This window comes from Pseudophryne corroboree, chromosome 11 (assembly GCF_028390025.1).
Source record: "Pseudophryne corroboree isolate aPseCor3 chromosome 11, aPseCor3.hap2, whole genome shotgun sequence".
Lineage (NCBI taxonomy): Eukaryota > Metazoa > Chordata > Amphibia > Anura > Myobatrachidae > Pseudophryne > Pseudophryne corroboree.
In genome coordinates, this window is record NC_086454.1 from 267,336,137 (window position 1) to 267,362,981 (window position 26,845).

Here is a 26,845-nt window from a genome sequence, read left to right on the forward strand (position 1 = left end):
TTACAGAACTATTTATTAGGCAGGTCATGAAAATACACATCATACAGATAGCAACAACATTTGAATATCAAAATGTAGGCTGAAATGGATGCATCTGCTGTAAACATACATTGACACGAGAGCGACCCAATTTTGTGAAGAGGAAAGTAAACATTGTGTGCCTTCTCAAAGGCAGAGGCAAAATGAGAAAAAAGAGAATCAAAAGTGGAAAAAAGGGATGAGAGAGAAAGAGTAAGAAAAAGAATAGCAGAAAAGAAAAAAGTGTACAACAGTTGGGAAGGACTGTGGGTAGAGGTTACAACAATAAAGCCAGATCAGCAAATCAGCTATGAAACGAGGATGGGGCATTCTGAGTGGTCAGCCAGGGGCCCCAGACTTTATCAAATGACTTAGAGGAATGGTTAATTAAACTAGTCATATATTCCATTTTATGGATATACCAAATCCGCGACAAGATTGACTGCATAGGTGAAGGTGTAGGCTTTTTCCAATCTATAGCTATTTGGCACGTCATGGCTGCAGAGATATGTCGCAGTAGTATATTTTGGTGTCTAGAGAGGGTGGGAAGGGTAAGAGGAAGTAGGAAAAGCTTAGGGTCGGAAGGGATGGGAACGCCGAATAGGTGCTAGAGGAGCGTGATTACCTCTCGCCATATTGCCGAGATTTGTGGACAAGTCCACCATATGTGTAGGAAGGTGCCTTCTTCTGAGCATCCTCTCTAACACCCATCCGAGGTGTCTGGAAACATGGTCTTCAGTCGGGAGGGTATGTAGTACCACCGGTATAAAAGCTTGTAAATGTTTTCTTTAATTTTGACGCAGATGGAGCTAGAGGCAGCATTGTCCCATATTTCAAACCACTCCTAAGAATCCAAATTAATTAGCATGCCAACTCATGGGGATGAGCTGGACGTCTTTTTCAGATGCGTGGAACGCCATGTTTGAATGAGGCTAGCTGTATCCAAACACTTGACTTTGCTGCAGACAAATACTCTACTCAAGGTAAGTGGTTGGTGTTGCTGAGAAACTTAGCAATAATAATTAAGTAGTTATTTAGTGACAGGTAATTATCATGATGGCAAGTTCACTTACATCACAGAACCAGATGGTCTTGTAGAGCATCCTTCAAGCTTAAAGGGTCAATGAGTACAGCGAGAAAGAACTGCAGACTGTAGGACAGTCTGTCCTGTGGCTACACTGAGGAATGCCTTTGATATCAAGGAAAGGAGATCTGAAACATACAGTAGGTAGCGGCGCACATTGCTTTGATAAGAAAATACACTGAGCTTTAGCCTCAGGTTTATTTGACACTTGGATCCTTTCCACCTAGACTTGGAGACCCAAAGACTGGAGATAATGTGTTTGGAATACTTAAAAGAATGGAACTCAATCCAAGAGCTGATACAATGGCTAAACTAATGAAAAGAATATTGAATTCAACTGCACACTGCGGTTCTCCTCATACCAGGAGGTAGAGCTGGACTCAAACATGGATAATGAAAATTCTGAAGATTTCCTCTCAGATTTATAAATAAAATGGCAAAGTCAGTTATTCTGATCACCCATAAATAGATGGGAAATAATCCTTATATTATAAGTTATATTTTATGCAAAAAAAATAAAAAAATAAATCTGTAAAAATATTCTCATGGACAGTGTCAGACTGGGGCATGAAGGGCCCACTGGGGGAATGCTGTAATAGGGCCCATGCTTTAAGGGTATGGCCAGGCTCCAGTGGGGGCGTGGCCAGCCACCACAGAGGTTTGGCTAACCAGTACAGAGTACATGTTCTGTGCCCCTTGATAAATATATAATAAACCATATTCGTGTGAAGTATAATGTAACATGTATAATGCATAAATCCAGTGCACTAGGATAGATCCCTAGAGGTGGAGGAGGGCCCATAGGCAGTGGGGCCCACCGAGAAATCCCCCTCTTCCCCTGTGGGCCAGTCCGACCCTGCTCATGGATAGTAGTTGCCATGTTAAAAAGGTGACTTAGGAGAATGTCACCTAGAGGCCGAACTGCCATAAAGAATGGCAAAGTATTTGGCTAATTTTACCATGCAATAACTTTGGATAAAGCATTATACAGAATAGTAACCTACCATTGCATAATATCAGTGACGGCTCCTGAGGTGGGGCTGCAGCACCATCCAAAATTCAAACAGGAGAGCCACACCAACTGCCAACAACTGTCATCACAAACTGATTCACTGGCAGTTGGTGTGGCTCCTCTATTTGATCTCTGGACTGCGCTGCAGACCCATCTCGTGATCCACCACTGCATATTATTATTTTTTATATTTGTTATTATAAACGGTTTCTTTTATAGCGCAGCATATTTAGAGTTGGGCTTTAAAACACTCCTACACAATAATTTGCATAGGTGGCTTCTTAACATGGGAGAAAGTGAGGCTCAAGGTTGCAAGGGTGCAGAGAAGGGTTTCCCAACAACGTTCCTTAAGGCATACAAACAGTCCAGATTTTAAGGATATCCATACCTGAACACAGGTGACTTAATTAGTACCTCAGTTATTTTAATTTAACCCTCTGTGCACAAGCATGGATATCACTAAAACCTGGGCTGGTTAGTGTGCCTTGAGGACCGAGTTTGAGAAACACTAGTGTGGAGCATAGGTCTGCAAACTCGGTCCTCATTACCCCACACAGTGCATGTTTTGCAGGTAACCCAGCAGGTGCAAAGGTGCATTAATTACTCACAGACACATTTTAAAAGGTCCGCAGGTGGAGTTAATTATTTCACTTGTGATTCTGTGAGGAGACCTGCAAAACATGCACTGTGTGGGGTAATGAGGACCGAGTTTGCAGACCTATGGTGTAGAGCACAGGTTCTCAAACTCTGTCCTCAGGACCCCACACAGTGCATGCTTTGCAGGTAACGCAGCAGGTGCACAGGTGTATTAATTACTCACACACATTTTAAAAGGTCCACAGGTGGAGCTAATTATTTCACTTGTGATTCTGTGAGGAGACCTGCAAAACATGCACTGTGCGGGGTCCTGAGGACAGAGTTTGAGAATCTGTGGTGTAGAGCATACATACAGATATATATGTTATAGACTGTGTCTATGACGGTGTATTTTTAATTGTTATTACAGGTTGAGTATCCCATATCCAAATATTCTAAAATACGGAATTTTTTGAGTGAGACAGAGATGGTGAAACCTTTGTTTTCTGATGGCTCAATGTACACAAACTATGTTTAATGAACAAATTTATTACAAATATTGGCTAAAACTACCTTCAGGCTGTGTGTATAAGATGTATATGAAACATAAATGCATTCTGTGCTTAGATTTGGGTTCCATCGCCATGATATCTCATTACAGTATGCAATTATTCCAAAATACGGAAAAATCTGATATCCAAAATACTTCTGTTCCCAGACATTTTGGATAAGGGATACCTAACCTGTATTATAAAACCTTTATATTAAACTTATCACCAGAGAGAGAGAGAGAAATATATTTTCTATGCAGACAAACTTGAAACCATAACAAAACAAATATATACATAAGTTGTGGCACTCCCTTTAAGCACTGATACAGCCCCGGTGGCCTCCGTGGAGGTAGAACAATACTGCATTTATTTAATTTTTTTTATTTTAAAGCCCTGACAGTGATTTAACAACTTAAATCCCGTACCTGTGATGTCATCTGGTGGGTGTTGACTATTCAGTGAAGTCAATAAGCAGGCTTGGACTGGCAATTTGGCACTTGCCAGAAATTATATGGTTGTGTCTATGTTGCCTTCGTGCTAAGGACCTGGGCGTGACAAAACGAGAGGGCAGGAAAGCACTTCCGCCCTTACAGCATGTAAATGTCTCCTTCGTTCTCCGATCGTTTGGGGCAAATTTATTTCTCTATGCAGCATTGGACGCTCGCCACGCATCGGGCTCGGTGTCTCGCTTCGCTCGCCACACTTTACTATTCCAAATAGATTGTGACATGGACCCAGGGGGTTATGGGAAAGGTCCTTAGCGCAAAGAGAATCTAGACGCTACCGAAATTATATGTCTGAAAATATAATATTGCCTGCCTCCCAGGTCCCATTTTACCTTGTGCTGGCAAGTGGGTCCCTCCTCCTCCGCAGGGCCATCTTCCCAGTGATATTTGGCAAGATAGCACATGCACATAAGTGAGAAAACACTCTGGCACATTCGGGAAGATGTCACTGTGAAGACTGCACCATGGAGGAGGAGGAGGGACAAGTTTGCCAGCACAGGGTAAGTACTCTGGGTGCACGGTGTGTGATGTGCCCCCCTCCCCGACCCACGGGTTCATGTGCACCGAACACCCTGCACCAATTATAAATACGCCTATGAGGTGCAGCTATGCTCCCAAGATTGCTACCATGCCCTTTAAGCAGTGTACAGCCACTTGCAATGGAGTGTGAATAAGACATGTATTTGTGTTCCCCACCCACCTAAGATCAAGAACCTGCAATCAGAAGCCATACTGTAAAGGGGGGGTACACACGGAGAGATCAGTGTTTAAAATCTAAGCAATCTGACACCGTTGTGTGAAGTGAGCGCCCCCCCCCCCCCCCCCCCCCCGCTCAGCACATCGCGCTGTGCTGAACGGGGGGAGAGATGTGTGCTGAGCGGTCTGTGTTAAAATCGCTCAGCACACATTTCTCCCATCAGTGCCCTCCCTTAACTCTCCTCATAGTCCGATCCATCAGACAGTGGCCTCATAGTGGCACAATAGTAACTATTCTCCAAATCAGTTGAAATTCTGTAAATCGAACAGCAACCCAATTAAGTTGGAGCTAATGTCAGTGGGTTCAGTTGCATAGGCCAGCTAAAGTGCAGGGGACCTGTCCAGACGGCACTACACCAAGCTTGTCCTCTCTAAACTAACTCTATGGAAGTAAAATATTATTACAGATGAACGCTGCGATCAGCGTAACCAATATCAAACAGGTACAGTACTTGGTTGCAACATTTAAAAAAAAATCTGTAGAAGGTTAAATGCCACTTGTCAGCTTCCGGAAATAATTCTTCTCAATTGTGATGCTCTTTTTTATTAGTTGAACGGATTCTGTATTCAAAAGCAGCAAAAAGAAAAAAAAAAATCTCCAAAATTATTCTCTTCCTATCTCTATTCTCTCCCCTCTGTCAGAGGTTCTCAGGAGCCGTTCGGCATTCAATGCAATGCACAGCTAACCATATAATTGATAACGCCGGTCTTTTCACTGTGGGAATCTGTCAGTGCATGTCTAAAGACACATAGACACAGACACACAATATGAAAATGAACTCACATACTGTAAGTCTTCTAGTGAACTGAAAAGAGACTGAATCACCAAGAGTTTTGATGTTTAATTGCCTGAGCTGTGTTATGTGTGCGCACATGTATTCCAGCGCAGAGAGGGAACGCTGTACGGTGACAGGTCTATTTAGAAAGCTCAGGCCTCACTTCAGAAGTTAATTGCTGTATGCCAGCGTCAGATTTAAATTATCTGCATAAGGGGGAAGAGGAAAAAAGAAGTAACGGCAAGTGAATAAGTGCAGCCCGAAGAAAGTGACAATGCGGAGCCTTGGAGCTTGTCATATCGGTATAAAACCTTTACCGTGTTGATACAATTGCATAATGACATGTTATTACTTCTCGCGTGCACAAATTATCTGCACAGTGTTCTGAAAACGTTGACATTAAAGTAAATGAAGCTATGACATCCCTGACACCATTAGAATTAAAGTTGTTATTATTTAACTACACTAACTTGTATTAACAAAACTCTCAACATTTTAAACAGCTGTAGCTCCTGGCAGCATTGCCAGGCTGGTCCGCTACACCCGGCCGCGAGCCACTGGCGGGAATAGAGGAAGAGGGTATCCGGTCTTTAGGACGACAACACTGAGGTCGACACTCATTAGGTCAACCACTATTGGTCAACATGCATTAGGTTGACATGGTCATTAGGTCGACATGTCAAAGGTCGATGCATGAAATGTCGACATGAGTTTTTCTTACAATTTTTAAAACATTTTTTTTTTTTACTTTTTCATACTTTACGAGCCACGTGGACTATGTTTGGGAATAGCAACCTACCTGAAGCATGGTGAGTGAAGCGAGCCATGTGAGGGGACACGGTGCACTAATTGGGGTTCCCGGTCACTTTACGAAAAAAACAACACCAATTTTTTTTCATGTCAACCTTTTCCATGTCGACCTAATGACGGCATTGACCTATTTCAGGCGTCGACCTAGTCACTGTCGACCAATAGTGGTCGACCTAGTTACTGTCGACCCAATGATCCACACCAGAGGAAGAGATGTGTGAGCCTCTCACATTGAGGGAGGCTGCAGCAGACCATCTGGCTCATCACTGAGGGAGGTGTTAGCCGAGACAGCGTTAAAAGTGCCACGTTTCCCCTTGAGGTCACCATTTTAGCTCCCACCATGGCTGTGTATAAGGAGGGGAAGCTCACAATAAGCAATGGGCCCCCTTGTGAGAAGCTTCGTCACAGGGGAAAGAAGCCCAGCCCTGAGCCTTGTTGCAACTATTGCAACAAGTAAAAGAGACCCAGAACTATTAAATCATCATCCAGACATCAGCAACCAGTAGTAGGAATGGATGTCCAATGGTTCACCATCAGTGATTTATATCGATGGTGCCATTAATAGTTTGAACCCATAAGTGCAGACACGTGAAATTGGTGGGCTAATCAGAGAAAGGGGCAGACAACATAAGGGCATGGCTAAGTGGCATTATCGGGAAAAAACATTGTCACATCATCACTGGAAATCCGCCATGAATAGCAAACCATTGCTATTTGCTAAACATCGATGGTAGATATCCATTCCTAATCGGTAGTGTCTAGTCGATGCTGCTGGTCAATATCACCACTATCATTATTTACACATCTTGCTACACCAGCCTCTCAGTGCCAGCAAAAGATAAACCTTACAGGTCTACATTACACACAATTATGTGAACAGGCCCTTACTGTACCGGTATCCGGATGATTGGACGACCTTAATTAGGTCAATCACTAATGGTCAACATGCATTAGGCCGACAGGGTCAAAGGGTCAACATGATCATTAAGTCTACATGTAAAAGACAACAGTGCTTATGGTCGATAGGTACAAAATGTCGACAGGTGCAAGTGGTTGACACGCATATGGTCAACACAGCTTTTTTTCAACTTTTTCATACTTTACCATCCACGTGGACTATGACTGAGAATAGTAACTTGTGTGGAGAGCAGCAGTAGCGGAGCGAGGCACCTTGTCCAAAGCATTGCGAGTGAAGCGAGCCATGCGAGGGGACGCAGTGCACTAATTGGGGTGAAAATGAAACAATAAACATGAAAGAAAGAAAAAAGTGTCGACCTCTTGCGCCGACCATTTGTCATGCCAACCGTATGTCCCTGTTGACCTTTTCCCAGTGTCGACATTTTGACCATGTTAACCTGTCACATGTCGACCAATAGTGGTCAACCTAAAGACTGTCGACCTGATTAGGGTCGACCCTATGATTCATACCCACTGTACCTGCCCTATGATTACCTGCCCCATCCCTAGAAAAGTTCTGTCTCTCCTAGTGCAAGGAGGTGTAAGCAACTTACGTATAAGCATTTGTGGTGCAACCTCATAACAAAAGAGCACAATTTACACAAAGAATGAGGACTTGACATGTGCCCTATAGACGTGCATACCACCCTGAATTTGATGGGACAGTCTGGATTTTATGAGACGGTCTCTCTGTCCCAGCATGCGGCTTAAAGCAAAACTTAGGGCCTGGTTCTGGCTTGCAAGCAATCTGCACGCAATACCGCGGGTCAGGTAGTTGTGCGATTGTTAGCATATGAGCAAAAAGTTCTGAAAACCTCATGGTGCGGTGCCTGCATTACAAAGAGCGTATGCACAAAGGTACTGTTGTGATCGTATCAGAGGGCAGCAGAAATGTTGTGGAACAGTGATAGGTGTTACTGGGCAGTGACTGGAAGGTGGCTAATAGTGCATGCAAATATGGTCCATTCAGTGGATGTGTTCTGGGAGTGGCGCGGGTGTGTCACTGCAAGCCATTGTGTTCCTAGGTGCACAGTGCTGTCATTAGGAGGCCACAGTCAGATGGGAAGGCTGCACCTACCATAGGGCAGGTGTAAGCTCTGATGGTGCTGCCGATGGTGATGTCTCAGGATGCAGCAACCAGTATTATTACAGCGCCACAGGCGCTAAAAGCGGGTGTCTCAGTATCAGATGTGTGCAAGGGAAGGACTTTGTAGCGCCCTATGCCCCATTCCGAAGTTGCTGCCTCCAAATGTTGGAAGGCATGCTATAGTATATTTGTAATGTGTACCATGTGATGTGATTGGGATAGAAGTGGGCACCACTCCTGAGGTGGCATTGCCAGAAAAGGTTGGATATCAGTCTGTGATAACTGAAATATAGGGAGAGATTTATTAGATCTTCTAAAGAGAAAAGTGAAGGTGTCAGCATTGGCAACCAATCAGATTCTAACTATCATTAATCTAGTTTATCCTATAAAATGATTGCTAAAACCTGATTGGTTGCTCCACAACTCAACTTGTCTTCTGTTGAAGGTTTGATAGCTCTCCCCCATAGGTTCCATCATGCCGAGGTCTACATAAGTGTACATACAGCCTTGTAGGGAGGGTATCCGGTCTCTAGATCGACCACACTTGGGTCGACAGTCATTAGGTCGACTACTATTGGTCAACATGGTTTCTAGGTTGACATTACAAACGTTCGACATGAGTTTTTCACAATTTTCTTCATTTTTTGAACTTTTTCATACTTTCTGATTCACGTGGACTACGATTGGGAACGGTAACCTTGCCAAAAGCATGCCAAGCGAAGAAAACAACACCCAAAAAAATGAAAAAAAAACAAAACCATACAAACACAAAAAACTCATGTTGACCTAATGCTCATCGACCTATTTTAGGTGCCGACTTAGTCACTTTCGACCAATAGTGGTCGACCTGGTGACTGTCCACCTAAGTGTGGTCGACCCTATGAACCACACCAGTAGGGAGTCAGCATCACGTTTAATATGGGGACCTGAAGACTCTAGTGTGCACTTCCTGAGCACAGCACTGCCTAGCAAATCAGTCTCCCAGAGTTCTTTAACAGTGAATCGTCCAGTACAGTCACATATTTTACATTAAGTAGACAAAGAGGCCAGGTTCACATTGACAATAGCTCTGGAACCTCTGCACTGACATTTATGTAGAAAGTAAATATGTGCTGTTGGGCTGCGCATTGTACGACAAGAAAAGAAGGGAGAGAAAGGGAGAAAAAAACCTTCTAAATTGGGCCCTGTGGAGAGTCCTGGAAGCCGCAGTACATGAAAAAGATCTTTGTGAAGCAATTGTGTTATTCCTCCCTTTATCACCTTGCCATTCCTCAGCTGCATCCACCAGGGAGAGAGAGGATCCATTTCACAATGTGACAAGCCTGACTCCTGTAAAGTAGCTTAATTACTCATTATGAGTTTCCATCAACAGAAGCTGTGCTCTTTGGTTCTGTAATAAGGGCTGTTATCTGTGCACGGGAAGGGGATGCCTGCTCAGGGCTCACATTTGCAAAGAGAAGGGAATAGGAACAAGAATTATTCTTTATTTATTAATAAAAAAAACTAGTCCTTTGATCCCATAGGAAACTGTAGCAAATATGCCTTGCATTCTTAAAAGGACTCATAAATCAACTTGGGCAGTTTTTTAAATATAAAAATATATGTTAGTGGTATGTATAATATAGGTTACATTATTTCCTTTTTAAGTCTTTGTTCTCGATTTGCCTTATATGAGAGATGCAAGAAAGAGGTCTATTTACCAAATGCAGCCCATAGTAAAGAACATTTATGCTGCATTCAGACTGCAAATGCCGGATCCTACCCGGTAAGACAAACGTGTACTTACCGGGTGGGATCCGGCATTTGCACTCCGCTGCTGGCTTTCCGACCCGGCAATATACCGGGTCGGTTGCCATAACAACGGAGCGCGCAGCAGCAGCAGGGCGGGGGTGGAGGCGGCGTCGGGAGATGAGCTCATCTCCAGCGCCGCCTCTCCCTATCTTGTGAATGGGAACCGTGTCGCATCGACACGGCTCCCATTCACACCGCACCTGACCCGGTAATCAACCCGGGTAAAACCCTTCTTTTTTACCGGGTTGATTTACCGGGTCAGGCGACCCGCTAAATCGGCCAGTGTGCTTTCACATCGCACACTGACCCGGTTCGACACGGCAATATGCCGTGTCGGTACCGGGTTATTTGTGCGATGTGAAAGGGGTATTACTGTTGCCAGAATTTACCACCAAAACTTCAGCAAAGTGATGCTGGTCTCGTATAAGGCTGAAATCAAATATGCCCAGTGGTCTGATAGGGTTTCCAGTGCCACTGTCACATAACAAAACTGACAAATTAATAAAAATAAATAGATTAAACATTCTTTAATTAGTTTAAGAAAAATATGTTTTATGTATTTATATTTTTTTATTTTCTTTTTACACTGCAATTTAGATTAGAGTTTGTACACACCCCTAATCAAATCTAAATTCCTCTGCACATTTTAAATCTGATGAGGTCACCTGGTTGTGGTAGGTGGGCCCATATTTTTGGGCCAAAATTCTGCTGAGAACCTCATTTTACTTCATGTTAAATTGTACAGTTTATTAAAATTGTTCTGATTACCAGTGTTCTTAGTGCTTAGAGGGGTGTAGTATGGTATGCCGGCGGCCGAGTTCCCGGCGACCAGCATGCCGGTACCGGAATTCCGACCGCCAGCATACTGACAGCATGGCGAGCGCAAATGAGCCCCTTGCGGGCTCGCTGCGCTCACCACATTGCGGGCACGGTGGTGCGCGTACAGAGAATAAGTGTCGGTATGCCGGCTGTCGGGATTTCGTCGCCGGTATACTGTGCGCCGGGATCCCGACAGCCGGCAAACTGAAGACCACCCGCTTAGAGGTTGCACCTGCATTTTTTTTTCTGTGTAGCACTACAAGTTTAAACAAGGTAGCATCTCTTATGTACAAAATTAGGGTGTGCCGTACAGCCTCCCGCCCCACCCTAATATCCCCATCTTGAGGTCTGTATTTAAATAGCAAAGGGGAGGTATTGATGAAAAAGTCTTTGGCAGGACACGACTCAGCTAAGTTGCAAAGTCTGCAGCGCATCACACAGGGCTATTTGCCGCAAATTGAGCTAAGGTTGCATGCAGGCGCATCTGTATGGTATGCTCAGTTCAAAACCATAAAATAAATGCAATACAACAGGAGCTAACAATTAAATAATAAGTTCTTCTTAACAGTTCCCAAATAATATCTTCATATAGTTTCTTTCCATAGAGACAGGGATCTAATGGAAATCTACTCATCAGACGAAGGTGAATGGAAAGCAGTGAAATAATACCAGATGAATTCAACGCGTTTCCATCCAGTAAGTATCTTTATCAATTACTTCACCCTCCTTCTGTGGGCACCTGCTCCTCTTCCTCTGAAATGCTGGGAGGTAGATATCGCTAAGGGGGTGTCCAGGGCTAATGCAGATGTCCAAAACTGAGGCATGAAGAATCGAAACAAAATAAGTCTCTAATCTGCCCAAACCCTGCCTAGATCCTACACAAAATGTCCACTTTGGAATGAAACGCCACCCATTTTGTGCAAGCCCTACCCCTCTAGGGGTCTGCAGTTCAGGACAGCCAAGACCAAATCATGACAGGTGGGAGGAATGGCCAATGCAGATGTATTTCTGGCAAATAAAAATTACAAATCAGCTAAAGCTTATGAGCCAGCAGAGAAGGAATTGTACTCAGCTTGTGTCCAATGATGAAACAAAAAAGAGATTCCGGATTCTTCTGTGGAATACACACTTATCCAACTCACAGATAGACCAATTTGGTAAGTATGCTGCACAGCATACACACTTATCAATCGTCCGGCCATTGGAACCAGTCGTGACGTCATTGTCAACGGTTCCTGCGGCCAGCATATAGATCGGTCTGTCGCCCAAACACACAGTCAGATGCGCATGATATGTCTTAAAGATATCTTGCATCTGCCATGCTGCACGGCCGACACAATATATCTGTGAATGATGTGGACACCTTGGCTGATGGTTTACGCAAAAAAACGTTCACCGATTGTATAGATGATATATCGGCAAACGTGTACCCAGCATTAAAGACAGATCTTAAAAACCTACAGTATTTGGAAACTACAGAAGGGACATTTATCAAATATGGACTACATCGCTGCTTAGAAGGAAATATCGGAAATACAGCAAAGCTATACAAAAGTTAAATACAGTAACTGGTTTAGCAAGGGATGTGCATTTCCTAAGGTTTTATCCTTCACAATATTATCAGCTTTAATAAGAAAATTCCTTTACAGTTACATCAGTCATATATACATTTATTAGAGGCACCAATTTGGCCAATGCAACGATGCTCGGATGCCTATTGGTCACTATGTCATACGCAAACTGTTCCCAATTACTCTAACACATGGTCTACAGTATTTCTATAAGAGGTGTTTCATAAAGTATAGCTGCAGTGTCCTTCAGTAGGATTACAACTGACCGGAGGTCTCCTGTGTGCGGAGCATTATCATCCACTCCTATATTCCCATCTTTCAGGTATATTTAGAAAAGAAAGACTGAACGCGGTGATCCATCTAATTTCATATCACCACAGTAAGTGTACATACTGTATGGCTGCAATTAAACATTAAGGGGGAGAGAGAAAGTGAAGAGCTTCTAATACCCCTTTCGTACTGAGCTGCAAGCCGGCACAACCCGAGTCCCAGCTCTGTGTGAAAGGGTCAATCTGGGCCGTGCATCCGAGGGTCCACTGCCCGCGTCATGACCAGGGTTATAACCTGGGTCAGCTACAGTGTGACAGGCATGACCTGGATCAAGGCTAAAAGGCTGCTAATTGGTGGGCTCAGAAGCGCTTTTAGATTATATCAACTCTAAGCGTCCTGTGTGAACAGCGACAACACAGAAATAATCAGGGTCCCAGCACCAATGGGAAAAGGTAAGTACATTTAAAGCCCTGTATTCTGTATCGGACACGGGTGAGAGTTGAAGCTCTGTCTGAAAGAGGTATTACGGACATTGCTGATTGGTTGGTACTTTATCACCTTGGATACATAAGAACGCACACCTAGCCAAGTTCATGCCCAGGTCCACAGCAACGTAAAAAAAAACGGATAATCACAAATACATACAAGACCAGAGAAGGCACTCGTATAGGGATGTAGTCATGTGACCAGCAAGCCACAATACCGACCACCACATCCCGAACCCTGAAAATCCCAACAGTCAGCATGCCGACCAGCAGGGACTATTCCTACTCATAGGTGTCCACGACACCACTAGAGTGGGAATAGAACCTGTGGCGAGCGCAGCTCGCCATCAAGCCTGCATCGTGGTGAGCACAGTGAGCCCGCAAGGGGCTTTGTTGCGCTCGCCCCCACCACCACCGGCATTCTGTGGCCGGGATCCCAGCGTCGAGATGCTGACCGCAGGTAACATGGCCCCAACCCCTAATATACTGTGCTTTGTTGGAATATATATCTTGTATATCATGTATTTCAATAGTGTAAGTATAGTGTATATTTAATGCCCAGCTGGGTAATGTCTTGTTTGCATCATTTTGCAGTGGGCTTAAGGGGCGCGTCCAAAAATCCACTACACAACCACACACGCATCATGAAGCCCCCAGCTGCCCCACTTGGGGAAGTTGAAGGGATCCAGGAGGATGATCTACCTTTTCCGAAGTCTGCGAGAGCTTCCCGCAACTTGTCATCTCCCGGAAGTTCCAGCAGAGTGTGGTTAACGAGTATATATAATAGAGATGTACAGCGGGCATTTTTCGTGTTTTGGTTTTGGATTCGGGTCCGCGGTCGTGTTTTGGATTCGGACGCGTTTTTGCAAAACCACCCTTTCGGGTTTTGGATATGGGTGATTTTTGAAAAAAACACAAAAACAGCTAAAATCATAGAATTTGGGGGTAATTTTGATCCTATAGTATTATTAACCTCAATAACAATAATTTCCACTCATTTCCAGTCTATTCTGAACACCTCATAATATTATTTTTAGTCCTAAAATTTTCACCGAGGTCGCTGGATGACTAAGCTAAGCGACCCAAGTGGCCGGCACAAACACCTGGCCCCAGTGCCGTAACTAGACATTTTGGCGCTGTGTGAAAGAAACAACATCGGCGTCCCATCTCCCCCACAACCCCCCCCCCACACACACACATATATATAAAACAGGGCCAGTGCTCCAAAAATATAGGGGCGTGTCTTCATGGGGAAGGGGCATGGCCACAAAATAATACCAATTCATAATACGCTGTAAAAAATGTCTCCATTATTGAAATTACGCCGCACAGTAGCACCACTTACACACATTACGCCAGGTAAAGACCCTTTTACACAGTACAGCAGGTAGAGTCCCTATCACACATTATGGCAGGCAATGTCCCCCTTTTTACACATTATGGCAGGCAGGGTCCCCCTTTTTACACATTAGGCAGAGTCCCCCTTTTTTACACATTACAGCAGGAGAGTCCCCATTTTTTACACATTATGGCAGGTAGAGTCCCCTTTTTACACATAACGGCAGGCACAGTCCCCCTTTTTCATACATTACTGCATGCAGAGTCCCCTTTTTTTGCACATTACAGCAGGAGAGTCCCCCTTTTTTACACATTACAGCAGGAAAGTCCCCCTTTTTTTACACATTACAGCAGGAGAGTCCCGCTTTATTTTTACACATTACAGCAGGAGAGTCCCCGTTTTTTACACATTATGGCAGACAGAGTCCCCTTTTTACACATAACGGCAGGCACAGTCCACCTTTTTTATACATTGCGGCATGCAGAGTCCCCATTTTTTGCACATTACAGCAGGAAAGTCCCCCTTTTTTACACATTACAGCAGGAGAGTCACCCTTTTTACACATTAGATAGGCAGAGTCCCCCTTTCTACACATTAGGCAGCAGAGACCCCTTTTTATGCAGTGACCCCACTGACTGGAATGCAGCAGCTGCAGCCATCCTTTACACGGAGGGGCTAAGCTGCTCTCCACTGACTGCACTGGGTTAGTGTCCCACATGCGGGGTGGGGGGTGTTTTGCAGATCATGCAGAGTGCATATTTAATAACATGCTGGCCAGGTCACCACTCGCTGTCTTCCCCGGGCAGCCCTGGGGAAGACAGCGAGTGGTGACCTGGCCAGCATGTTATTACATATGCACTCTGCATGATCTGCAAAACATACCCCACCCCGCATGTGGGACACTAACCCAGTGCAGTCAGTGGAGAGCAGCCTAGCCCCTCCGTGTAAAAACCCCCAAAAAACTGTCATCTGTGGCAGCAGTGGCAGGGGGATTTTATGTGCGTGCACGTATGTAGCCAGCCCGCTCCTCACTTTTGCCGGCTCCTGTCTTTGCTCCTCCTCTCATCTCCTCCCCATCCCCGCTGGTCTCCTCACCTGTCCCCGCTCCTGGCCACCGTCCACCGAATCCTCCTGTCAGCTCCTCCGTCTTCAGGCTCCTCTGCTGTACACTGCCAGCATGAGAGAGGGCTGAGGCCGAGCACACTGTGGGAGTCAGCTGGGGCTGGTCGAGTCCCTGGAGTCGCTGCATAGGGGGCGGAGCATCTGATCTGGGGACTGGGAGAAGGTAAAGCTGGCGGCGGCGGCCTAGCTGCGGTATATGTATAGTGGGTGCGCTTAGCAGCAGGAGCTGAGCGCACACTACATACAGGGCAGCGCTGCAGTGGCTGTCTCCGGGGACTGATCGTGAGTGGCTAGAGAGAGAGCGGCCGTTCGGGTGCCGTGTGGTGCTGCCAGATGGTGCGCTCACAGTCAGTTGCGCTGTGGGCAATTCACCACTGGCACACAGGTAGTTACGGCCCTGCCTGGGCCATCTAGGAGTGGCACTGCAGTGTCAGGATGGCACTTAAAAAAATAGTCCCCAAACAGCACAGAAAAATAGAAGTGCACCACGGTCGCTGGATGGCTAAGCTAAGCGACACAAACACCTGGCCCATCTAGAATTAGACTCCAGTATCATGTGAATTATAAGGCATTATCACTGGAATTATTCGTTATACTCAATGGAATTATTGGTCCAAATCACTGGAAGAAAATTACAAAATCACTAGAATTAAAAGCCAGTATCACAGGAATGATTCGTTCTAATCAATGGTATTATTGGTCCAAATCACTGGAAGAAAATGACAAAATCACTGGAATTAAATGGCAGTAATGTTGGGAATTATATCAAATGGCAGTACCACTGGACATATATGGAAGTGTCAGACAGGATGGCACTTTTAAAAAAATAGTCCCCAAACAGCACATGATGCAAAGTAAAGAGAAAAAGAGGTGCACTGTGGTCGCTGGATGGCTAAGCTAAGCGACACAAACACCTCAATATCACAGGAATTATTCGTTCTAATCAATGGTGTTATTTATTGGACCAAATCACTGGAAGAAAATGACAAAATCACTAGAATTACAAGCCAGTATCACAGGAATTATATCAAATGGCAGTTTTCCTGTTACCCCACTTTCATTCACCTCTGCCCCATGGTCCTGCTACCCCACAACTCAGCCCTGCTCCCTATCTTCCTTCCCTGTCACCTCCTGCAGTTTCCCCTCCTAGCTCAGGCATGCGTACCATCACTACTCTCTCATCATCCCTGCCCTCAAAGTTAATCTCACCTCATCGTTACAGCAACCCTGATGTTCTCATTCACATCTCTCCCACAAACTCATACCCCCTATCCTGTGCCCTCTGGAATGCCAGATCTGTTTGTAACAAACTGGTCCCCACTCATGACCTTTTCATTTCCAACTCCCTACACCTACTAGCCATTACTGAAACTTGGATTACGCCCTCTGACACTACTTCTCCTGCTGCTCTCTCTGCTGGGGGCCTCACATTCACACACACACACCCCGACCTGGGGGTCGCCATGGGGGTGGTGTTGTGGTCATTTTACCTTCTAGTTACTCCTACAAACTCATACCACCAGAACCGTCCCTTACATTCTCTACATTTGAGGTCCATGCCATACGCCTCTTCCAACCAGTCCATCTTAGAGTAGCTGTCATTTACCACCCCCCTGGCACTGCTTCCAAATTCATCGACAACTTTGCTTCCTGGCTTCCTCACTTCCTCTCTTCTGACATTCCCTCCATTATCCTAGGCGATTTCAACATCCCTATTGACATCCCCACACAATCCCCTGCCTCTAAACTCCTTAACCTCACCTCTTCACTTGGTCTCTCCCATGTGAATGGAAGCTCACTGGATCTGGTCTTCACTCACCGCTGTGATATTTCTGATTTTTCCAACTCCCCATTTCCCCTCTCTGACCACCACCTGCTCTCCTTTAACCTATCTCTCTCGACTTCCCCATCTCTACCTCCTAAGGCTACCATCACTAAGCGTAACATTGAAGCTATTGACACCACATTTCTTTCCTACTTTTTTGACTCACTTCTCTCTCCTATTCTCTCTCTCATGCCCTGAACAAGCCACTTCCAAATACAATGCATCCCTTACTTCTGCTCTTGACTCTGTTGCTCCACCAACCACTATTCACCCTCGCAAATTAACACCTCAACCCTGGCACACCAAATGCACCAGATATCTGCAAAAATGTTCACGTACTGCTGAGCGACACTGGAGGAAATCACGCTCTAAGGCAGACTTCCTCCATTTCAAACTTATGCTCTCATCCTTCAGTGCTGCCCTTTCTCTTGCTAAACAGTCATATTTCAAGAACCTCATCTCCTCCCAGTCTTCTAACCCCCGGCGCCTCTTTGCCACTCTCAACTCACTCCTCTGCCCACCTCCACCTTGTCTCCCTTCCTCACTCTCTGCTCTTGACTTTGCCACTTACTTCACATCCAAAATTGACTCCATACGTCAGGACATCACATCACACCAGTCCATCAGTAACCAGCCTTCTCCCATCCCTTACCAACCCTCCCCATCCCTCGCACCTACTCTGACATCTTTCTCCCATGCATCTGGAGAGGAAGTCATGGCCCTCATTCGTTCCTGTCCCCTCACCACCTCCCCACTTGACCCTATCCCCTCCCGCCTCCTCCGCTACCTCTCTCCTTCTGCTTGTTCCCCACCTTCTCAATCTCTCCCTCTCATCAGGCACTGTCCCCTCTTCCTTCAAGCATGCACTCATCTCTCCTACTCTTAAAAAAACCTACCCTTGATCCAAACACTCTCTTCAACTACCGACCCATCTCTCTCCTCCCTTTTGCCTCCAAACTCCTTGAGCGTATTGTCTACAACCGCCTTACTTCCTTTCTTTCCTCACACTCACTGCTTGACCCATTTCAGTCTGGCTTCCGTCCTCTCCACTCCACTGAAACTGCCCTTACAAAAGTATGCAATGACCTCCATGCTGCTAAATCTAAGGGACACTACTCTCTACTTATTCTACTTGATCTCTCTGCTGCTTTTGACACTGTGGACCATCCTCTCCTACTGCAAATCCTTCACTCCATTGGTCTGCGTGACACTGCCCTCTCTTGGCTGTCCTCCTACCTTTCTGACCGTTCATTCTCTGTCTCCTCTCATGACTCCACCTCCCCCTCACTTCCACTAACTGTAGGGGTACCCCATGGTTCTGTCCTTGGTCCTCTTCTCTTCTCTCTCTATACGTCCTCACTAGGTAAGCTCATTAGTTCTTTTGGTTTCCAATATCATCTCTATGCTGATGACACCCAAATCTATCTTTCCTCTCCAGACCTCTCCCCTGCTCTCCTCACTCGTATCTCCAACTGTCTCTCTGCTAACTCTTCCTGGATGTCCCAGCGCTTTCTTAAACATAACATGTCTAAGACCGAGCTGATCATCTTCCCTCCCTCCCGCATAACCTCACCTACTACAATCTCATTATCTATTGATGGCACTACTATCTCCTCTAGCCCCCAAGTGCGCTGTCTTGGAGTAATCCTCGACTCCTTCCTCTCCTTCAAACCACACATTCAGCACCTCTCACAAACCTGCCGTTTTCATCTAAAAAATATTTCCAGGATCAGACCCTTTCTGACCCAGGATACTACTAAGACTCTTATCCACTCACTGGTCATCTCCAGACTGGACTACTGTAATCTCCTCCTGACTGGCATTCCTGACAAATACCTCTCTCCACTCCAATCTATCCTCAATGCTGCTGCCCGGCTCATCTTCCTCACCAAACGCACTACGTCCACCTCTCCTCTCTTACTAGACCTTCACTGGCTCCCCTTCCCTTTCAAAATCCATTTCAAGCTTCTCACACTCGCTTACAAAGCCCTCACCCACTCCTCTCCCATCTACATCTCTGACCTTATCTCCCTTTACACTCCCACGCGTCCTCTTCGCTCTGCTAATGCACGCCGACTCTCCTGCCTACGGATTACTTCCTCCCACTCCTACCTCCAAGATTTTTCACGTGCTGCACCACTTCTCTGGAATTCCCTATCTCTCCCCCTCAGACTCTCCACCTCTCTACAAAACTTCAAACGGGCTCTCAAGACACACTTCTTCACCAAACCCAGCCAAATATCCTCCTAACCCTCTGTTCTACGCTCTTTATGTACCCCATCTGTGTCACCTCTGTCTGTCTACCCCTCCCCTTTAGAATGTAAGCTCTCACGAGCAGGGCCTTCTTCCCTCATGTGCTTATTCTTTCTTAATTTAATAATCTTCAACTGCACCAAATCCAGCTGCCTTCTGCCACCTGATACTTATTCCAGTGTCATCTGCTGATGTAGCTATGTTTATTTACCCTGTACTTGTCCTATACTGTCATCAACTGTAAGTTGCTGTTTTCCTGTTTGATTATTTGTTTATGTACTCTGTAATTGGGCATTGTGGAACCCTTGTGGCACCATATAAATAAAGGATGATAATAATAATTATAACCACTGGACATATACGGAAGTGTCAGACAGGATGGCACTTTTAATAAAATAGTCCCCAAACAGCACATCATGCCAAGAAGTAGCTGTCCCATATGTACCAAGAAGTAAGAGGGCAATGAGGTAGCTCTATGACTAAGCTAAGCGACACAAGTGTGCAGCACAAACATCTGGCCCACCTAGGAGTGGCACTGCAGTGTCTGCTAGGATGGCACTTCAAAAAAATAGTCCCCAAACAGCACATGATGCAAGGAAAAAAAGAGGCGCACCAAGGTCGCTGTATGACTAAGCTAAGCAACACAAGTGGCCGACACAAACACCTGGCCCATCTAGGAGTGGTACTGCAGTGTCAGGCAGGATGGCACTTCAAGAAAATACTCCCCAAACAGCACATGATGCAATTCATATCTGGGACTGGTGGAAACAGTTCCATACAGCAAAACTGTCTGTATGCCGGAAATGGAGGCCAGACCGGAGCCTGCCAGTATGCAGTTTTGATGTCCACAAACATCCTGAGTTCCCTAGCCTCTCCCTTGGGGACTGCTATCACAGAGACTCCAACTGGACTTGAATCTCTTTACAAAAAGATTATAAGATCTTTTGCTTAAATTTATGATGATACTACTGAGCAGTGATACTGAGAACTGACACTGAGCAGCACAAGACACTGAGCACTGACCAGTGATACTAAGCACTGATGATACTACTGAGCAGTGATACTGAGAACTGACACTGAGCAGCACAAGACACTGAGCACTGACCAGTGATTCTGAGCACTGATGATACTACTGAGCAGTGATACTGAGCACTGATGATACTACTGAGCAGTGATACTGAGAACTGACACTGAGCAGCACGATGCAGCACAAGACACTGAGCACTGACCAGTGATACTGAGCACTGATGATACTACTGAGCAGTGATACTGAGCACTGATGATACTACTGAGCAGTGATACTGAGCAGCACAAGACACTGAGCAGTGATACTGAGCACTGATGATACTACTGAGCAGTGATACTGAGCACTGATGATACTACTGAGAACTGACACTGAGCAGCACAAGACACTGTACTAGTATTAGTATTAGTATTACTGAGCAGCACAAAAGCACTCTGGAATTGTCACCCCCCAGATACCACTGTGACTGGAATGATGATGACCAATGCACAGTCACAGGACACTACTACCACAGCACCCTACAGCAGCAAGATGCAGCACAAGACACTGTACTTGTCTAGTATTAGTATTACTGAGCAGCACAAGACAATGAGCACTGATACTGAGAACTGACACTGAGAGAACGTAGCCACGTCCTCTCTGTACTCTCTACAATGCCCGAGTGAAAATGGCGGCGACGCGCGGCTCTTTATATGGAATCTGAATCCCGAGAGAATCCGACAGCGGGATGATGACGTTTTGCCTCGTTCGGGTTTTCCGAGTCTGACGGTAATAACCGAGCCGGGCTCGGAACTGTGTTTGACACGTGGAGTTCGGTAGGGTTCGGTTTTTGGCGAACCGAACCTGCTCATCTCTAGTATAAAAGCAATTCTATCACTTCAGCGAAGTGGCATTATGCGGTAGGTTTCATGGATCTTTACCATGTGAGTAGTATATCAGAACACTATGACATTCTAGTATGCGGTCACAGGGACAGACACACTTGCAGCACGTGGCAATTTACAGTAAATGTAAATATATTTTTGCATTACATGTAACCAAAATATCAAAGAAAGAAAGAGGATGGAGAGAATTGTATCTCAGTACTTACACGGAGTGACATCTATGCTTTGCACTGAATCAAGTGTGTAATGGAGCAGAGAGAGGCAGAAAATGTGCAGGGAATGAGACCGCGTTCTGCGTTCTGGAAGAGAGTGTGCTTAAACTACAAGTAGCAGGGGGCTAAGTGACACAGTGTGTTAAGTGAAGTAGCCCCTGGCTCACATCCCAAATGTATCCAGTTTGATTATCTCCTTTTGGTATGTAGCGGACATGTGCAAACAGCAAGCCCACCACTCATCTCTCACATACAAGGAGTTGCAACAGGATTCCATGTATGCAATGGGCAGAGCGCGTGTGGGTAAAGAGCACCAGGTGCACCTTATAGATGCGCTCATATAATTATCATTCCTAGAATTACTGATGGCAAAACTGGATAAACACTATACAATCTATTGTCCAATATATCGTTCCCACGCAGATCGGAATGATATATTGTATAGTGTGTACCCCCGATACGCTGTTCCCGGCTGTCAGTCATTGAATCATCCCATTGGATGTGCTGCACGTCCAATGGGGCGATTCCAACAGCCAACGATGTGTAGATAAATGCAGCATGTTACGACACATTGCACTGTGGAACGGCAGTGCAATGTTTGTTACATCGCATCGCAATCCTTGGATGGTGTGTACCCAGCTTAACACAACATAACACACAGTACAATATCTAACCTGTATTTACTGCACAAGTGTATATTTTGTCCTAAATGGGCCATGCTCACGGAACTCAGGGGAGGGGTGTTTACTTTTATTTACTGATTATTAGTAGATCTTCTTTAATTATTAAAGAATAATTATAATCTGTAAGTAATCTGATTTGTTTTTTAATTAATTTAGATTTGAACATAAATGGTTAAAGTGAAAATTTAGGAGACCCTAATACACTACAATCCTACAAAAACATTCACTCCAAGCTCTGTTACCCTCCACAGCGGCGGCAGCGGCGGGGATGGGAGAGGATTCAGAAGGTGACAGCAGATAAGTGCATGCAAACCACATCTCTCTGTTGATCGTGGTTACTCCCTGATTATTTTGTATGCCAATTAAAGATTAATCAGTCACCCCAGAAGCCCACCCAAAGTTTTGTGCCTCGTCATGCAAAGAGCAACATGGATAACAAAAGCGTGACCCAGCCACCCACGGCTCTGTACCAGCAACGGAACAGCCTAATTTGTACTTTGATTTCTTTCTTTCTTTCTTTTTTTTTCTTCCTCTTTTGATATGAAGTTGTTTGTGTATTTATACCATTCTTTCTGCCAAATAGGATTCTCTTGACTCCAGGACATTTTCTTTGATAAGAGTTTAGTATTAAACACAGAAAACAAACAGCATTAATATATTTTAAATTAAATTGAGTTATTAGCAATGTCTTTTGTTCGTGTTAAAGTAAATGCCAGAAGTATCGGAATAAATGCCAGAAGTATCGGAAACAGTAGGTCCCACCCAATTATCAATTTGCATGCTTCAGCTAGTATGAAAAAGTTTTAATCAGTGTCAGAACTGTGACGATTGCTGTGGCGAGGCTGAGAAAGGGGAGATGATGAGGGGCCAAAGCTATGCCAAGTCATCTCCAAGGCCCACACTCTGCCCTCTAAAGTGCAGAGCCTGTTTTGAGCATGCACTAGGATTTGCGCAGGTGCACACCCACCGGTCCGCAAATGCAGAGCTGGCTCTAACTTATTTGGTGCCCTAGGCAAGATTTCAGTTTCTGCTCCGTTAATAAGATGGGGGTGGTCTGCAGTGCCTGCTGGGCCCTATTTTGGAACAGTGGCACCCTAGGCAGTTGACTATGACTTATGTTCAGGACTGGTTCTGCGTGCACAGTTAGAAGAGGCACCCACTACCCTATTAAGAGCAGAGAGAAGGGTCTGATAAGCACAAATGGTGTAGTGGAGCTACTACCCAGAATATAAGTTGCCCAGCGATGTGATGTTCCATTGCTGATGAGCCCTAATGCCAACAGGTTACGGGTCTTTAGTATGTCTGAGGAATTCTACATATCGCAAGCTAAAGGCTTCCTACACTGGGCACTGATGGCGTAAGCTAGTCAACTGGAGCCATAGCTGAGAGATGACGTGTAGCGGATATCAAAATAAGGCCATGACAGGCTTCAGGTCAGAGTGGGGTACTGGTGTTGTTTTTGTGTGTGTGTGTGTGTGTGTGGAGCGGGGGGGGGGGGGGTTATGTGGCTGTCTGACCCCTCAATAAATAGCCAATGAATAATTCTGGTTGTATATACTATCATTGGCAGCTCCTACTTTTTTAGAGGAGGAGGGCTGCCGCTGCTGCTGGGTCTCCCCCTCCTTGTCCCCGCCGTGGCTGCCACCTAGGTCCCAGCACCTGTGCTATTTACAGACGCCGGGACCCAGTAGTGATGACGGTACTGCGCATGCACAAAACCCGGCTTCCATGGACTGCATCCGATGCAGCCCATTGAAGCCGGCTAGGGCTGATGAGGCAGGGAGCAGGCTTCCTACAGGAAGCCAGCTCTCTGCCTATAGCAGCCCGGTCTGACAGTCTCGGAGGGAGGAAACACTTCCCAATGGGACTGCCTGTAGTGTCTGAGACTGGCAGGTAGGACTTCCAATAGCAAGTCACTATCAGTCACAGTAAAGCCAGTGCAGTCTCACAGACTGCACCCGGCAGTGAGCTGGGTGGCGGATTTTACCTGGGGGGGCTGCAATCCTGCAGCCCATAGGTAACAACCACCACTGTATACTATTTATATCCTTTATATAGTGTATTTGAAAGTACAGTACATTCAAATATAACATTATCATACCTCCCAACATCTGGACTCGGTAAAGAGGGACTCGTCTTGCTTAGCAAAGCCGCAACCTCCCGAAAAGGGGGGTTGCGTAAAGGGACAAGCCATGATCGCGATCCACGACTCCAATTTTCGTAGCTGTGGGGGCATGACCAACGCTCTGTGAGCTGCTGGCATGCTCTCAGTGCCATGTGAATAAACGCTGTACGCATGCGCACAGCGTCTATTCACAAGTGCAGGAGCCTCCCAAATGCCCCCCCTTCCCTCGCGGGACACTGCAGGACAGTCCCAAAAAAAGTGTCTGTCCCATGAAAATCGGGACAGTTGGGAGGTATGCATTATTGTTCCGTCTTCTACAGAACCTGCTGCCATACTGCTTTATCCTTTGGTTATTGTCGCTAGATGGGCGTACTATTGAGAACACAAACATATTACATGTAACACATCAATGTACTGTAGTACAGCTAAATATGCAATCTATACCCTTCTGTGGAGTTTTTATAAGACAGGACATACATTATCTATATCTGACTCACGTCAAGCCCAGGGACATAGTCCTCAGCGTTGTAGAGTAACTGGAGCGGTCCGGGCCTGACTTACAAGAGGACCAGAACTGCACGTAACAAAATGACTTTGGCATGAGACGCTACAGTACCTGCTATTTAGTGGCAATTATGGAAAATGTAACCTAATATCACTTGACGGCAGTTTGGCCCAGTTATTTTGAGAACGTGTCAGGCAGTCAGTTTAAAAAGTGGATCTTCTGACAGAAAATACAACACCCTTGGACCATTTTAATGTATAAATATATCCTGCTGCATCCTCAGACACTATTCTGCCGTTCTGGTGATGGCAGAGCGGGGGCTTTACATTATTACAAATCCTCTGCATTGTCTGGCTATGACGTTCACAGTAACATAAAGTCCTTTTAGTTGTGGAGCATAAATCACGCTCTGAATGAAAATCCCCCGACTTGGGCTCCCAGTGATAGCATCTAGCGTAACATTTATGAGTAATGTGTCTGTCCTGTGAATCACAGCGGTTACGCTCAAGGAAAGGCGCTCCAGGTGTGCTGCAGTTGGACCTCATCACTCTCAAAGACAAAACAGCAGCCCTAAAAGCCAGAGCACAAAGACATGCGACAACTCTATTCTCAACACACTAAGCTCGTCTCTCTGCCATCCGTCATGGTCAGGGCACTGTGTGTCTCTATTCCGGAGCAGGTATATTACCATAAAGTCACCGGAGTTGGTATGTTTTGCCCTGTGACCTCCAAAGAATCACCCATGCATAGTAAGCGGTGTTCTAAAGGGAGCAAGGGACCTGCCAGTACAAAGGGGCACAGTGCTGCCTCTGTTTTCCAGTACAGGCCCTGCAGAATGTATCATTGGCACAGGTTAACCCTTTTGCTACCCACGTCATGTCTGTGAGACAAGCAGGTAAAATGTGCATCAGAGACAGATAGCGGAATGTAAAGACAACATACAGTAAGGTTTTATACACATATTAGGGGCATAAATAGTGTGCCCCTATCGCCCTACTGTGTTGGTGTCTCTGTTTTCTCTTTCTAAAAATTCCTCTATTCTGCCCTGTGCAGTATGTGTTCTCAGGGATTATGTTTTGGAGGAATTAGGTGTTTAGAAATAAAGTTTTTAATTTTCACTGAAGAAATATATAATAAAAAAAATGTTTTGTGTTTAGCTTATTTTATATGTTTTGTTATAAATAGAAAGAGACAAATGATACCTACTATGGGAGGGGAGGATCTACGGTTGCCAATTTCGGGATCAGCCAGCCCCTTTTATTTTCAATGCCGGGGCAGTATTGAGCCTCTTCAGCAAACTCAGACGCTGCCCAGCTCCCTCTGCCCCTGGCTGTGCACACTGCACAGCGTGACATGATGTCATAGGTCACGCTGTGCAGCCTCACGTCAACCGTGTGCGCAGCCCGGACTGCCCACACCTCACCGCACAGCACCACTGACCTTTGTAAGTGGACCCACTCTCCCACCCACCTGAATAAAGGATGGTAAATTATGGTGGTGTCGGGGCTGGGAGGGTGGGGCATTGACAACCCAATCCCGGGTAGCCCGGAAATCCAGGGAATGATCATTTTCAATCCCGATCCTCAGGATTGAAAAAATGGCCTGGGATCAGCCTCCCTAGTAACGTCCCTGGGGAGAAGAGAGGATGCCATGGGAGAGGGAAAGACCGGAAAGGTATCAGGAGAAGGACCAGGGGAGAGGGTTTGGGTAATCAGAGGATCAAATGGAGAGAATGTGCTGGAGGACGGGATGTAGTTACGAGACTGGCAATTGGGATCCGGTGGTCAGCATACCGACACTGGGA

At 45.6% G+C, this 26,845-nt stretch overlaps 1 protein-coding gene and 1 long non-coding RNA gene across 7 annotated transcripts in view; one reads left to right on the forward strand and one right to left on the reverse strand.

Annotated features, from left to right (window-relative positions):
* WWOX (WW domain containing oxidoreductase) overlaps window positions 1-26,845 on the reverse strand; it is a 1,758,901-nt gene that overhangs the window by 425,767 nt on the left and 1,306,289 nt on the right. The gene's annotated exons all lie outside the window — the stretch shown is intronic.
* On the forward strand, window positions 826-23,160 carry LOC134970158 (uncharacterized). 2 transcript variants are annotated; one of them, XR_010189700.1, is made up of 3 exons: window positions 826-1,001; window positions 11,336-11,439; window positions 22,663-23,160. It is a non-coding gene; the product is annotated as an uncharacterized LOC134970158 (long non-coding RNA). The 2 variants fall into 2 exon arrangements; XR_010189701.1 differs by having other exon boundaries at window positions 11,349-11,439.